Source organism: Colius striatus, chromosome 13, assembly GCF_028858725.1.
Source record: "Colius striatus isolate bColStr4 chromosome 13, bColStr4.1.hap1, whole genome shotgun sequence".
Taxonomy (NCBI): Eukaryota; Metazoa; Chordata; class Aves; order Coliiformes; family Coliidae; genus Colius; species Colius striatus.
The window spans coordinates 13,876,966-13,889,259 of record NC_084771.1 but is presented as its reverse complement, the minus strand read 5'-3'; the positions used below and the strand labels follow the sequence as shown (position 1 = coordinate 13,889,259).

The 12,294-nt window shown below is 48.2% G+C and overlaps 1 protein-coding gene across 3 annotated transcripts in view; it reads right to left on the bottom strand.

The window, feature by feature from the left end:
- FHL1 (four and a half LIM domains 1) overlaps nt 1–8,331 on the bottom strand; it is a 33,707-nt gene extending 25,376 nt beyond the window's left edge. For 2 of the 3 annotated variants that reach the window (XM_062007033.1, XM_062007034.1), the window contains exon 1: nt 7,336–7,476. The gene's annotated coding sequence lies outside the window, so the exon portion shown is untranslated. Of the gene's footprint in view, nt 1–7,335; nt 7,477–8,173 lie in introns of those variants that run through there. The other variant, XM_062007035.1, reaches the window with a different exon arrangement.
- Nucleotides 8,332–12,294: the final 3,963 nt, after the last annotated feature.

Genomic DNA, 12,294 nt, shown 5'->3' with positions numbered 1-12,294 from the left:
ACAGAGGACAGTTATAGGACTTTCTGCCTGTTTATGCTTCTGGGAAGGAATTTCCTCATTCATTATCACATGCATCAGCACAAAGGGCATTGAGGAGCCAGGGAAGCAGAACTAACTCTGGGGTATTTGCCTGCTCTGATCTGCAATGTGTAGAGTGCCTGCAAGAGATCAGAAGTGTCTTGTTTTTCTGTCACGCCCAGGCCTGTGCCAAGCTACTGCTCAGAAGTCACCCAAATCACCTCTTCCATGTAACACAGGATTTGGTGGGTTGTTTGGTGTGGGGCTTTTTACTGAATGTGGTTTTGCAAGAAATAAAAACTCTAGCCTGAGCAGCTCAATCCAGCAAGCTGGAATGTTGGTCAAGGTATGTAATCCATGCTCAGCCTTCTAAAATAAAAACAGACAGGTTGTGTCCCCTGCTCACTGCAAGAAACCCATCTCATCATAGAAATGGATCCAGAGTCAAAGTTTCTACCTTCAGCTAAAAACCATTATGTTAAGAGAGGAGGGAAGACTATGGCAAGAGGTAGATGATATGCTTGTGCATGCAGTAAAGTAAATCCAGGCAGAACTAAGGAGATTTGCATCCCCCTAGAGTGCCTTTGTGCTGCTGCAGGGTGAATGTGGGCTGCACTCTCAGACCATTTCCAGAGGCAGCATTGAAATATGTTACACATCAAGTGGCATTTACCTGGCAGGCTGTCCCCAAGGGAAAGCACAGCTGGCTTTCAATGGGCAAGGCAGGGGTAGAGAGGAAACAGGATTTGCATGTGTTGAATGAAATATATAGCTCAGTGTATTTTTAAAGTGTGAAGAGACCAGAGAGAGAAGGAGACAAAAAGATTCTTGCCCCCTGGACTGCTCATTACTGCCTCTCTCACAGTACTGTCAGACCATGTCAAGACAATGCTTAGAGATCACCAGGGAATTTTTAAGTGGGATCAACAGTAGGAATTACTCAGATCTCTGCATAAGGACCACATGTTCTCAAGCTTCTGGAGGTGCTGTCTGTGTTTGCAACCCCTCAAGCCACTGACCATGCTTCGGTTAATGCTGTAATAAAGAGCAGGACACGGTGCCCAGTCCCCAGGATGCTTCCAGGACCCTCAGTCTGCCTCCTCAGGCTGTTCATCTGACAGACATCAGAACAGCTCATCCAGCCCATCCGTTGGATTAGGTAAAGAAAAACCTGTGTAGTACCCAGCAGCAGTGTGAGTGCACAGAGCTGTCCCAGGGTCACATCTCTGGGATGCTGCAGTCTGGGGGTAACACATCTATGGGATACTTTTACAAGCTCCTTGCTCTGTCAGTTCAATGAGGAGAGAGGCAAACCAAGAGGCACAGAACAAAATGGAAACAGCTCCAGAGTCCAAAAATGAGAAGATAAGGCAGGAGCTGGAAAGACAGGCAGGCAAGCACTGCCTCAGAAGTGACTAATTCCAAACCTTTGCTCCAATGTTTATTATAGAAAGAGCAGATAAGAAAGGCGGCTGATGGTAACAACTGCCAGGGGCAGCCAGGCCCAAGTTAAACAAAGAGCAAATGCCTTGCAAGCAGCCTGCCAAGGCAGAATGGTTCCCACAACTTGGGGCACTGCTTTAAAAGAGAGTACATTATTTTCTCCTACACCAGCATCCTACCAGCAGTGGGGGAGTTATATTTAGGGTGGTTTCATAGTTACTCTAAAGGGAGTCTTTGGTCAAAGACCACTGGAAGCACATGAAAAGTGAATATCCCCAAATGAAGGCATTGGGGAAGAGCTGGGAGCCAATTCCCTGCACAAAAGCCAACTAGCAACCACTGTGGGCTGGACCAGCCATGGGTTGAGTGTGATGAACCACTTCTATTCTTCTTAGCAAAGGAAGAAAGGCACATCCAGCACACTGGCTCATAAGATATAGAGTTCTGGAGGACTGGGTGGATTTTTCACCATCTGGCCAAGAAAAAATAGTGGAGAACAATTCTTGCTCTGAGCCCTCAGCTGCTTAGACCCTGGTGCAACACAAAAACCCTCATACAGGGGCAGCCTCTTCAGCACCAAAGCTAATTTGAAGCAAAATCAGTGGATTATGGATCCCTGTACCAACTGTGCCTCCTAGCAGGAGCCCCTCAACCTATCTACCACATGCAATTGCTTGTTAACAGCGGTCTCTTAAACCCATCATTTCACTGGAGCCAGCATCAATTGATCTGAAGCCCCCTCCTATCTCGAAGCATCATAAAGCATGAAAGTCTCTGATGTCTTGAAGACAAGTGGGAGGATTTTCCAGCTTTTTTAGCTATTTCTCGTGTTCTTCCTCCCCATCCACATCACAACAGAGACATCACAACACACTCATTTTCCTGCAGCTCTGCAGTTCAACAAGTAAACTGGCTCTGAAACACGTTGGTCCAAAGTATTAAACCTCAAGCTATACCTGTCAGGCAGCCTCCTGTGAAGCAGACTTTAATCTCCTCTTTTGCACTCTGCCCTGGTTTCACCTTTCCAAGGATGGAAAGATGTTAGCAACAAGGAAGCCAAAAAGCCACTCTGCAGTGCTTGTTCCCAGCAGGGATAGTTTCTTCCTGTTCTTCATTAGAGGTCTGTGTGACAACTGGTGTTCTGCATTTGATCCCAACAGGTCACAAATGCAGCCGTGCTCAAGCACTTTTAATCCCTCACAGTTCCTGGCTATTGGCTGCCTCCTCACATGCCAAAAAGCCCGCTCTGCCAAGCAGGAGGAAGAGAGATGCATCACAAATTACATCAATCACCAGGGTCACCTCCAGGAACAAAAAAGAGCAGTCAGATCTGTGGACTGAGCGGGTCATCTGAAGGCACCAATCTGAAGTCAAGAGGTTTCAGATTTCCCTTTACAAAAATAATGCCATTCTTTAACAGCATCCAAACCATAATTGTAACGTGGCCTTAAAGTTTCCAGTCAGGCACACAGCAAAATACCAGCCCTTCCACCCTGGGCTGCATCCCTGTCACTGGCAGTTCTGGCTCTCCAGCCTTTTCCAGGGCACTCTTTCATGTGGCCTGTTTTGAAAGAGAGCTTCCTCAGAACCCCGTTCTATCCCTGTCTGTCCTGTGGCGTGGCTATAATGCAATCCTTCCTCTGTTTTCATAGATCTGTTTTGGTTGGAAAAGACCTTGAAGATCGAGTCCAAGCCCTCCCCTCACACCACCAAGCCCACCACTAACCCATGGCCCTCAGCACCTCAGCTCCACAGCTTTGCAATAGCTGCAGGGATGGGGACTCCCCCACCTCCCTGGGCAGCCTGGGACAGGGGCTGACAACCCACTCAGGGAAAAAGCTCTTCCTCATCCCAATCTAAACCTCCCCTGGGGCAACTTGAGGCCCTTTCCTCTTGTGTTGTCATTCATTACTGGGGAAAAAAGACCAATTCCCACCTTGCTACAACCTTCTTTCAGGTAGTTGATGACAGTGACTATGTCTCCCTTTAGCCTCCTCTTCTCCAGACTAAACATCCCCAGTTTCTTCAGCTGCTCCTCATCAGACTTGTGCTCCATACCCTTCCCCAGCTCCAGTGCTCATCTCTGGACACACTCCAGCACCTCAATGACTTTCTTGTAGCGAGTGGAATAGCTCTGAAGCCCTAAATGTCATTTGAGTTCTGTCCTGCCATAGGACACAAACTTTATTTGCCATCTCTTCGGAGTGAGATGAAAAAGCTGGAGAAGCACAAGCACATCCATCTGTCCATCCTCCAGATAACACCATGCTCCGTCTTGCTCTGATAGCATGAGTTTGCTCTGGCAGCATTCTAGGCACCACACACTCCTGAATCACTCTGAAAGTATCAAGGGCCAAATCCTTTTTCAGTACACACTGCAGGGGTGTGCAGGGAGGATGAACCCTGTCCCACCATGATGGCTTTTTTGTGGCTGTCCACAGAGCAGCCTGGAGCAGAGCAAAGCCTTTGTGGGAAATCCTTGGAACAGTAAAATGAGTCAATCTTTGGTAGGAGATTTTTGGCTACAGGCCTGGAGAGGGTGAGCACAGCACTTGTAGCCCCTGGAACTGAGGGTAAGAAGCCAGGACAAGCTCTGTTCTCCTGCCACCCTTCCTCTCTGTGCACCCTGAGTGGGGCTCAGGAGCAGCCATGGGCTTTCTCCCAGCACACAGACCTCTTTTTAACCCAACTTTGCAGCTGTCTCTGGGCACCACAGGAATACTTCCCTACACTGAGCATCTCATAATCCTTCTCTAGAGACTTTATTCCACCAATTCACACACCCTTTCAGAGCCAGGTTTCTGCAGTATTTTTGCTCAGGCTTCCTTTGGACATAGGTGGAGGGGCAGCAAGGAAAAATGCTCATCACAGACTAACCTCAGCCTCTTGGCTCAAACTCATTCCCACAGTAGCCAACTGGGGTGGTATCCCCAGAACTGGCTCTGGGCTGCCCATCTACAAAGACATCCAGTCAAAATGTACCAGGGTGTCAGAACATGCTGGCATACAGCCCCAAGGAAGCCCCAGTGTCTTTGCTCCTCACCCTGCCAAGTGGCTGCAAACACGGCTTTTAATGGACCTAGAGATAAAATAAATTAAGCCAGAATATATAGCACAGTCCTCCTAAAACCACGGAGCTGAATCCAGTCATCTAAACAGCATTTAATCCTTTAGAGTCCTGGTGTCTCAAGACCCATCTGCTTAAAGCTCCTCTCCAAATCAGGGTATCTAAATGAAACATGAGGTCTCTTCCTCCCACATTCACTGTGCCAAAATCAGACGTGAAACTACTGATCTCAGACGTTTCTGCTTTCTTATTGTCCCTGTCTGCATCTTCTGTATAGAGAAACTAAAAAAAAGAGATCCCAAGTCACCAAGCTGAAGTATTTTGACTTCCAATGCATTTATTTATTATGAAAACCACAGGTTGGGTTGGGGAAAGTTTATTGGGTAGCCATTATTGCCATGATCTTTTCAAGCAACAGTGATTCCATGTAGCTAAAGAATCAAAGGGTTTTTCTTTAAGGAGTGTTCTTTAAGGAACTGACATCTAAACCTCCTCAGTGTATCCCCTGCAGGAGGAATAAACTTTAAAGGACATCATTCACACAGGCTACTGCTGCAGGGACAATGTTATTTCTGGCTCGCATCATTCGTTTGCTCCACTGAAGCACTGGAAGCTTCAGCCACATCTCAGCTCCCAACCAAAGGTAGGAGCTGGATGTACTGACACTTTCCAAGGTGGAGATGAGAAGGTGATGACAGCTGCAGTGCCCAAACCCACCCCAAGGGAGAATAAGTTTCCCCCAACACTCACAAAGCACAAGGAGGGCCATGGGATATCCTAGAACACAGAACTACCCTCTTTTGACATAGTTATTACACAAAACAAAGTAAATTGCTTCTTGGGGGGGCAAGGAAGGAAGTTCCTTAAAGCTTTTGTTATATCCTAGTGCAATGGATATGGACTGTAAGTCATATTCACAGGACATGGGCTTTTGATAAAGCACATCCTACAGCATCGTCCCCCTAAACATGGATGCAAATAGGGATCTGACAGGGCTTCCACCAGCTGCTTCAGATCATAGGTCTGGATTTTCCATTCATGGAACAGTGGATGGAAAGGCTCCCTCCGAAATAAAAGCCAGCCAAGATGGGCTGGAGAGTGTTTATTTTCAAGTGTTTGAGTACCCAAGATATTGTCTCCTTTGAACAGTTGCCATTATTTACATCCAGGCAGAGAATTAGATCAGCATAGGTGGAGGCAAAGCCATCATTCACAGCAGGGAATAACTTCTCCTCTCAGAAACACACCAAGAGTCCAATCCTGCAGACTTCCCCCAGCCAAAACTCCCCCAGAGCAGTGCAACTCAGAAACCAACTGCAAAGCTCCAGCCCTGAACTAAGTCCTCTGAGCCATAAAAATCTGAGCAACTCACTTTCTTTTGCACTAAGCTCTTGGGGGTTTGGGTTTTGTTGTGCTCGTGGCATTCACTCCAGAACACCTAACCCACGTTTTGCTAGCAGGTATTACTCTAGAGTGAATTTTTATACACCGAGCTCTTTAAGGAGAAATTAAGAACTGGTTTATATTCAAGAATGCTGTACTTTGGGGGAAAGAAAAGGAGAGTGTTGTCACTGAACTGAAGTAGGTGGGTGCTTTTATCATTGAAAAAGAAAGTTTCGATTTTAAAGCCATATTTGGCTGCTGGATCAGCTGTTTACTTTGCACATCATGCCTTAAGAATTTAATCAGCTTCCTTTCGGAAGGCTCTTTGTCCATGTTTTTAAAAGGCACTCTTCCTCTCAAAAGAAGGTAAAAGACTAATTGGTAGGTGGATTGTTTTGAGCATTTTCCCTCCCCTTTCACGTGCTAGATTTCAGCGATTTAAAAAGCAGACACATCCATTTCTAAACCACAGACCAGCTCCTGCTTACACAATTTGAACTGGACCAGAGGCACACACGTTATCATTTGACCTGTTGCTAAAGATTAATGACAGAAACAGCCCATCCTGCAAACACACAGGAACAGCTCACTCATGCAAGTGATTCCACAAATCTAGAGAGATAAAAGGGTGCACTATTTGGATAAAGGTGTTTGCAGTCACACAGGGACAGCAAGTGTGGCTCATCAGAAACTCTGTGACTGCATGGCAGTCTGTAACAGAGAGAAAGGGGAAGGTGTGATAATCGTTAGGTAGAAGCTTGCATTGCCATAGTCCCCCATTCTGTTATGTCCAGCCTGCTCCCATGATTCAGAGGGTATCACTCCTCACTTCCCGAGAGCATCACATCACCTGAAAGCCCATGAAACAACCACTTCCTCAGCTATTTTCTTCCCCGCTGTCACTAAAAGCTTCCAGCAGGCACATCTGATCACCTGCCCGCGGAACACACAGCGGGGCCGTCCTGCACCCCTCTCCTCACTGCAAACACTCCCCACAGCCGCGCTGCGCCGGGAAGCCGGGGGGAAAAGCTACAGTTATACCCCAGAGGGTGCCTGTGCTTTCAAAGCCATCACTTTCCCGGAGGGAATAGGTGTATCAGGAAAAGAGGCTGCAAGAGGAATCAGAAGCAAGAATTCGATAGATCCCATCCCCAGAACACCCCACAAAAGGAGGCTGTTTCTGAAGTTGGTCTATGAAGTAACTGCTTGCTAGAAAGAGAGTGGTTTTAGAGCTACATCATCCACCCACAGACCTGTCGTTTCCCCCAGCTCTGCCCTCTCAACCCCTCCCCCGGCACAGCAGCCACAAGGCAGAGAAAAGACCCGGCAGAACCCCGAAACCCGCGAGGCGCGGGATGCCGAAGCGCTCCCCGCCGCGCTCAGGGAGGTGATGCTCGGCAAGAGAGGCAGAGGCATGTGCTTACAGGCTGCCGGCGAGCCGAGGAGCTGCTGCGAGGCGGCGATGGCAGGGCCGGAGCGCGGCTCCGCGCCGTGCCGGCGGGTGCGGGTGGGAGCCGCGCGGTGCGGGGCCGGCCGATGCGGCTCTCTGCGCTGCCCCGCCGCTGCTTTGCCACTTATAGCAGGGAGGTGCATTGCAAAAAAGCCCCGTTCGGTCCAGCCAATAGCACCGTCGCTGCCCGGGGAGCAGCCCGAGGCGGGAGGGGGGAACAGCCTGCTCCTCCCAGGATCATGGGGAAAAAACCCAACCAGCGACCGCAGTTTGGCAGCAGAGCCCTTCCCCTGCTTCCCCACACCGGCAAAGAGCTGTTACTGGTGTTACTGGGACGCTGCAATGCCCTGCTTCCCCCACAGTGCCGAGAGCCCCGCTCCCCGGCTGTTCACGCAGCTCAGCATCTTTCTTATGTGGCGGGTTTGCCACCAGCCCCTCACGCTGCCCCCGCTGCCCCCTCTCCAAGGTAAAACTTATCCTGGCAGCTCTGTTACAGTGTGTGCCACCTTCAGGTTCACAGACAGAGTTTTCAGGACAAGAAACAAACAGGAGGGATGCGTTTGAAGTCAGAAGCCTGCAAGGAGAGGAGGAATCCAGCTGAAGAGAGCACAGGAAGAGTGATGCCAGGAGGGCAGTGTTTTCTTCAAAGCACACACGAGAAAAAGTACTATCAGGTAGTAAGTCATTCCTATTTTTAAACAAATCTGCCTGTTTGTGCTGCACTACAGTAGACCAAATCTGACACCACTCACATCTGTTTTCTTTCCCCTCTCTTATCTCCAGCCCTCATCCCTTTTTTCCCCCCCACTCACTCTCAGGTCTTCCAAGTTCATCTCACTTTCTTCTATGCTTCTAGCTCTTGGATATGTAGTCCAGTAAATTTCTTTTTTAACAGGTGCTTGGGTTGGAGTTTGTGCACTACAAACAGGCTTTTGTGGTGCCTTGGAGAGCCACAGAGGCTCTGAGTACCGGCAGGAGCGGCTGTGCATCCTGTGGGTATGCTGGATACACCACCAGCATCCCTGGGAAGCACAGTGTTACGCTGGGGCCAAGGAATTCCTGTTTGTTTAGTAAAACAAAACAAATACTTGGAAAGAGCAAACACACTGTCTTTACAAAAGCATTCGTATTTCTGTGTGTCTCTTTTCAATAGGTAAGTCCCACAGATTCTTTCAGCACCACACCATCTATGTTTAACTATCTTCCTAGAAGGGAAAAGGACATTAATTTACCATGAGGTTCAAGGCTCAGTCTGTCACCACTTGCCAAGAGCAGCTTCAGGCTGAACGTGAATTCACAGATGTGAGACACCAACTTTATTTATCATGCTGGAATTAAGTTTACATTTGATTTTCAAAGGAATCCAAATACCCATTTCTAGCTCATTTTTTCCAACAGCTCTCCCAGAAAGCATGAAGCTTAGTTACCATCAGCAAGACCTTTTCTCTGGTGGCTGTCTGCAACCAACAAGGAGACCAACAAAAACATTAGCAAAAGCCCTCTGCCCCCAAAGTATGATCTTACTTGTGTGATTGCAGCTGCAAAGCTCTTGCACCCACAAGAAGTTCCAGAGACTGCAGCCTCTCAAGGATGGGACACTTGGACAGTACATTTCCAATTAGATAAATCAAGCCAAGAGCTCCAGGAGAAACATGAATTACAGAGTGCTGGGATATGAAGACAAACTAGGTGTTGTTACAGCTATAGGAAAATGTCACCAGGGTAAATTAACTCTGCAACTACCTCCTGCAGGGTTTCATTATTCAAAGGAAGGAACCTTCCTGCTTCTAGTAGTAAGTGGAAGGAGGTGGACACAAGAGCAGCAAGGGCACAGGAGCGCCTGTACCAGTGAAGCTTAGTTACTGCCTCTTTACCAGAGACCTGCAGTGCCCCTGCCACCACAGGAGTTTTTGGGGACTGACCCCAATTCAGATGGTGGAGGAGCATGACTGTGTTACACATCCTGGGGAAGCAGAAGTGTTCTAGCAAGGGAATGAACACAATGGCAAGTACCTGCAGCATAACAAGCATCCTATATCTGCAGGGAGCATCACCAGGCTGCTGCCAAGACCCTCTGCCTCTTATTTAAAATATTAGGTGCCTTCCACATACAGCACAAACTAGAGACTTCACAGCCAAATCCCAGACACCAGCTACCATCAAAACCAACTCTAAGGCAGGACGTCTGTTGGCCTAATAGAGCAGCAGCTAAATAACAACTTGATCTATTTAACATGTCTCCCACTGATAACAGCAGAGCAAGTTGTTATTTAACTCATTGCTCTCATTGAATTACAGCTCAAGGTCTGACCTTAACACTTGCTTCATCCTCTAGATTCCCTTTGCTTCCCCAGTCAGCCCCACAGACACATGGTCACATCCAGAGTGAAGCAGCAGGATAAAAAGTCTACAAAGGCACATGGCAGCAAGCAACTACTCTACCCCAGCTTCAATATTGCTGCCTCTGACAGCAAGTGAGTGCTTGCTGGATCAGACTTTAAATCTGTAGGCTTAAAATGACCAGTATACCTCACAGAGAAGAATTTAAGCACTCTTAGCCTCACACATATCACAACAGCAGCTTTATTCAGTTTGGAAATGAGCAGAAGGTAATTTAGAGAGCAAGGTCAGCACACAACTTGAGTCAAGGAAAAGGCACCCAGGCAGTTCTGTACTACAGATACAATATAATGCTGTAAAAACCTCTGCCAAAGCATTGGATTCAACAAGGATAAACTGCAAGAGCAACACAACTCATTTGAAAGGATTGAGATGACTCTGAGTCAACCCCACGCTGTCACCATTGCTTGCTAAGGAAGATATTCCAGCTGTTTACTTCTTGGCAAACACATAAATTTAAAATAGATTCTTAAATCTCTGATGCTCCAATATACCCTTGACTAGTTATCCAAACAGAGTGAACTATGAGCAGAAGCACTTACAACTAAGCCCGTTGAGTTGCTCACTCAAATCTAAGTGCTAGGGAACTTTATTTGGAAGCAGTGGAGCTCGTAGGGAGGGGGAGGCTTCTCTACAGCCAAGTGCTCTGCAAGAAAACCCATGGGGCAGGACACTGCCCCAAAGTAAAGGGCTCACCTCAGAGCATGGGCTCATCTGCACCAGTGAAGAAGGAGAAGTATTTTCCATCATCCTGTGGGTCTCCATGCTGGTTTTATTAAGTCACCCTGCAGCCACAGAGCAGGGGAAGCTCTTCCACATGACAGGAGCCATCTTTGCAGGGTGATGCTCTGTGGAAGGGAGCCACATGCATTTTAGGCTGAATCCATACCAAATGACATGCAGGTGCCCCTTGGGTGGGTTTAGCTGTCCTGGCTGCCACATACCAGGCAGAGCCCTGATAGGGAGTGATGCCCTCAGGCCAGGAGTGACAGTGAGGACAACCACCCCCTGAGAGGAGAAAGAGCTGCCCCACTCACCTCTCTGGGACACCAGGGCCACACAGAGCCCTTCAGAGCCCTCTCTTCCCTGTTCTCTCAGCATGCAGGACTAGCACCTCAGTCCTTCCTCTCCAGCCCTTCCCCTCAGCTGCCTTCACTTTCTCATCAGCCCCCATGAGGGCACTTACCACTCCCTGTCATTAACCCTCTCCAGACAAACCTCCTTTCTCATAAACAACATTAATTCTTCACCCAAAACAGCTGGGGAGGACTCTTTCCTCCTCCAATGTTGCAGCCTAAGGAATGCAGCCATTTTGGGGCAAGGTGCTATCACAACCCCCTTGTCTCCCCATCCACACTGGCTCCCTGGGGTCACTGCCTTGTTATTTGCCTAACTGACAGATTTCATCCATATAAGCACAGCCACCTCCTTTCACTAGCCTCAAAGAGAGGGAAGCCTTCCTGGCAGAAGCAGCCATGCACACTGGCCACTCCTGCAACATCTATTTGTCCCTGACTCTGTGTGCAATTCGGAGCCATGCCCTGTTTTGAGCTGGTTGCTTTCCCACTGGTATATAAAGCATCCATGGCTCACACAGGGCCTCCCAACTGAAAAGCTGACAGAGGAGTCACATTGGAAAGTCAATCCCTCGAGGTCCCAGGGATGCTCCTTCTTCAGCTGTCCTCTGGCTTCTCCAAAAGCTGTTTTTAGTCCCAGGGATGCTCCTTCTTCAGCTGTCCTCTGGCTTCTCCAAAAGCTGTTTTTAGCCCCAGGTGCACAGAGGAAGACACATCACCCTGCAGTGAGTGCTTTCAAGAGACCTGAGAGAAAACAAGGGAGGGAAAGACTGAAAAAATAAACAGGAAAAGAGGTAGGACAGTTTCAACCCTCCTGAACTGTCCCACTATTTTGTTGCTGTAGGGGGTAATGGGTGGCCAAATTGAACTCCAGCCCTGCAGGCAGCTGGGGCTCACCTGCAGCTGGCTAATTACCTCACAGGCCATTAGCAAAGAGGCTCCAGGCAAGCAGAGTAATGGAAAAGTTGAAACATTTCAGAGTCATTCCTCTGAGGGAGGGGGAGTAAGTTAAGGGTGGGGTTGTGGGAAGTTTTATGATGGTGTGGGTAAAATGTCAGTGATGCAAACCCTTTTTCCGTGGAGTTTAAGCACATAATGTGCTGCTTTCCAAGTCGATGCAAATGAGAGTACTGCAACCTGTCTGGGGCTGTGATCCTTAGCTGGGAGCAGTCAGACTGCCAAGGGCATCCCTGCAAAAAACTAGGCAACAGTCAGCTTGCTGTAACCCTTCCTATCAATGTTTGGAAATCATACACATGCATGGGAGTGAGGGGTGAAATTGTTGCTAAGGAGCATCAATGGATCTGGCTTCACAGCAAAGGACAAAGTGACAAGGTCTCCTGAATGTAGGGTGCAAAACAGTAAGGACACACACACAAAAGGATCGTGGTTACATTGGGTGATCTGCATAAACCTACTCAGCTTTCCACTGGTTAGTGTCAACATATGTCTGTGGC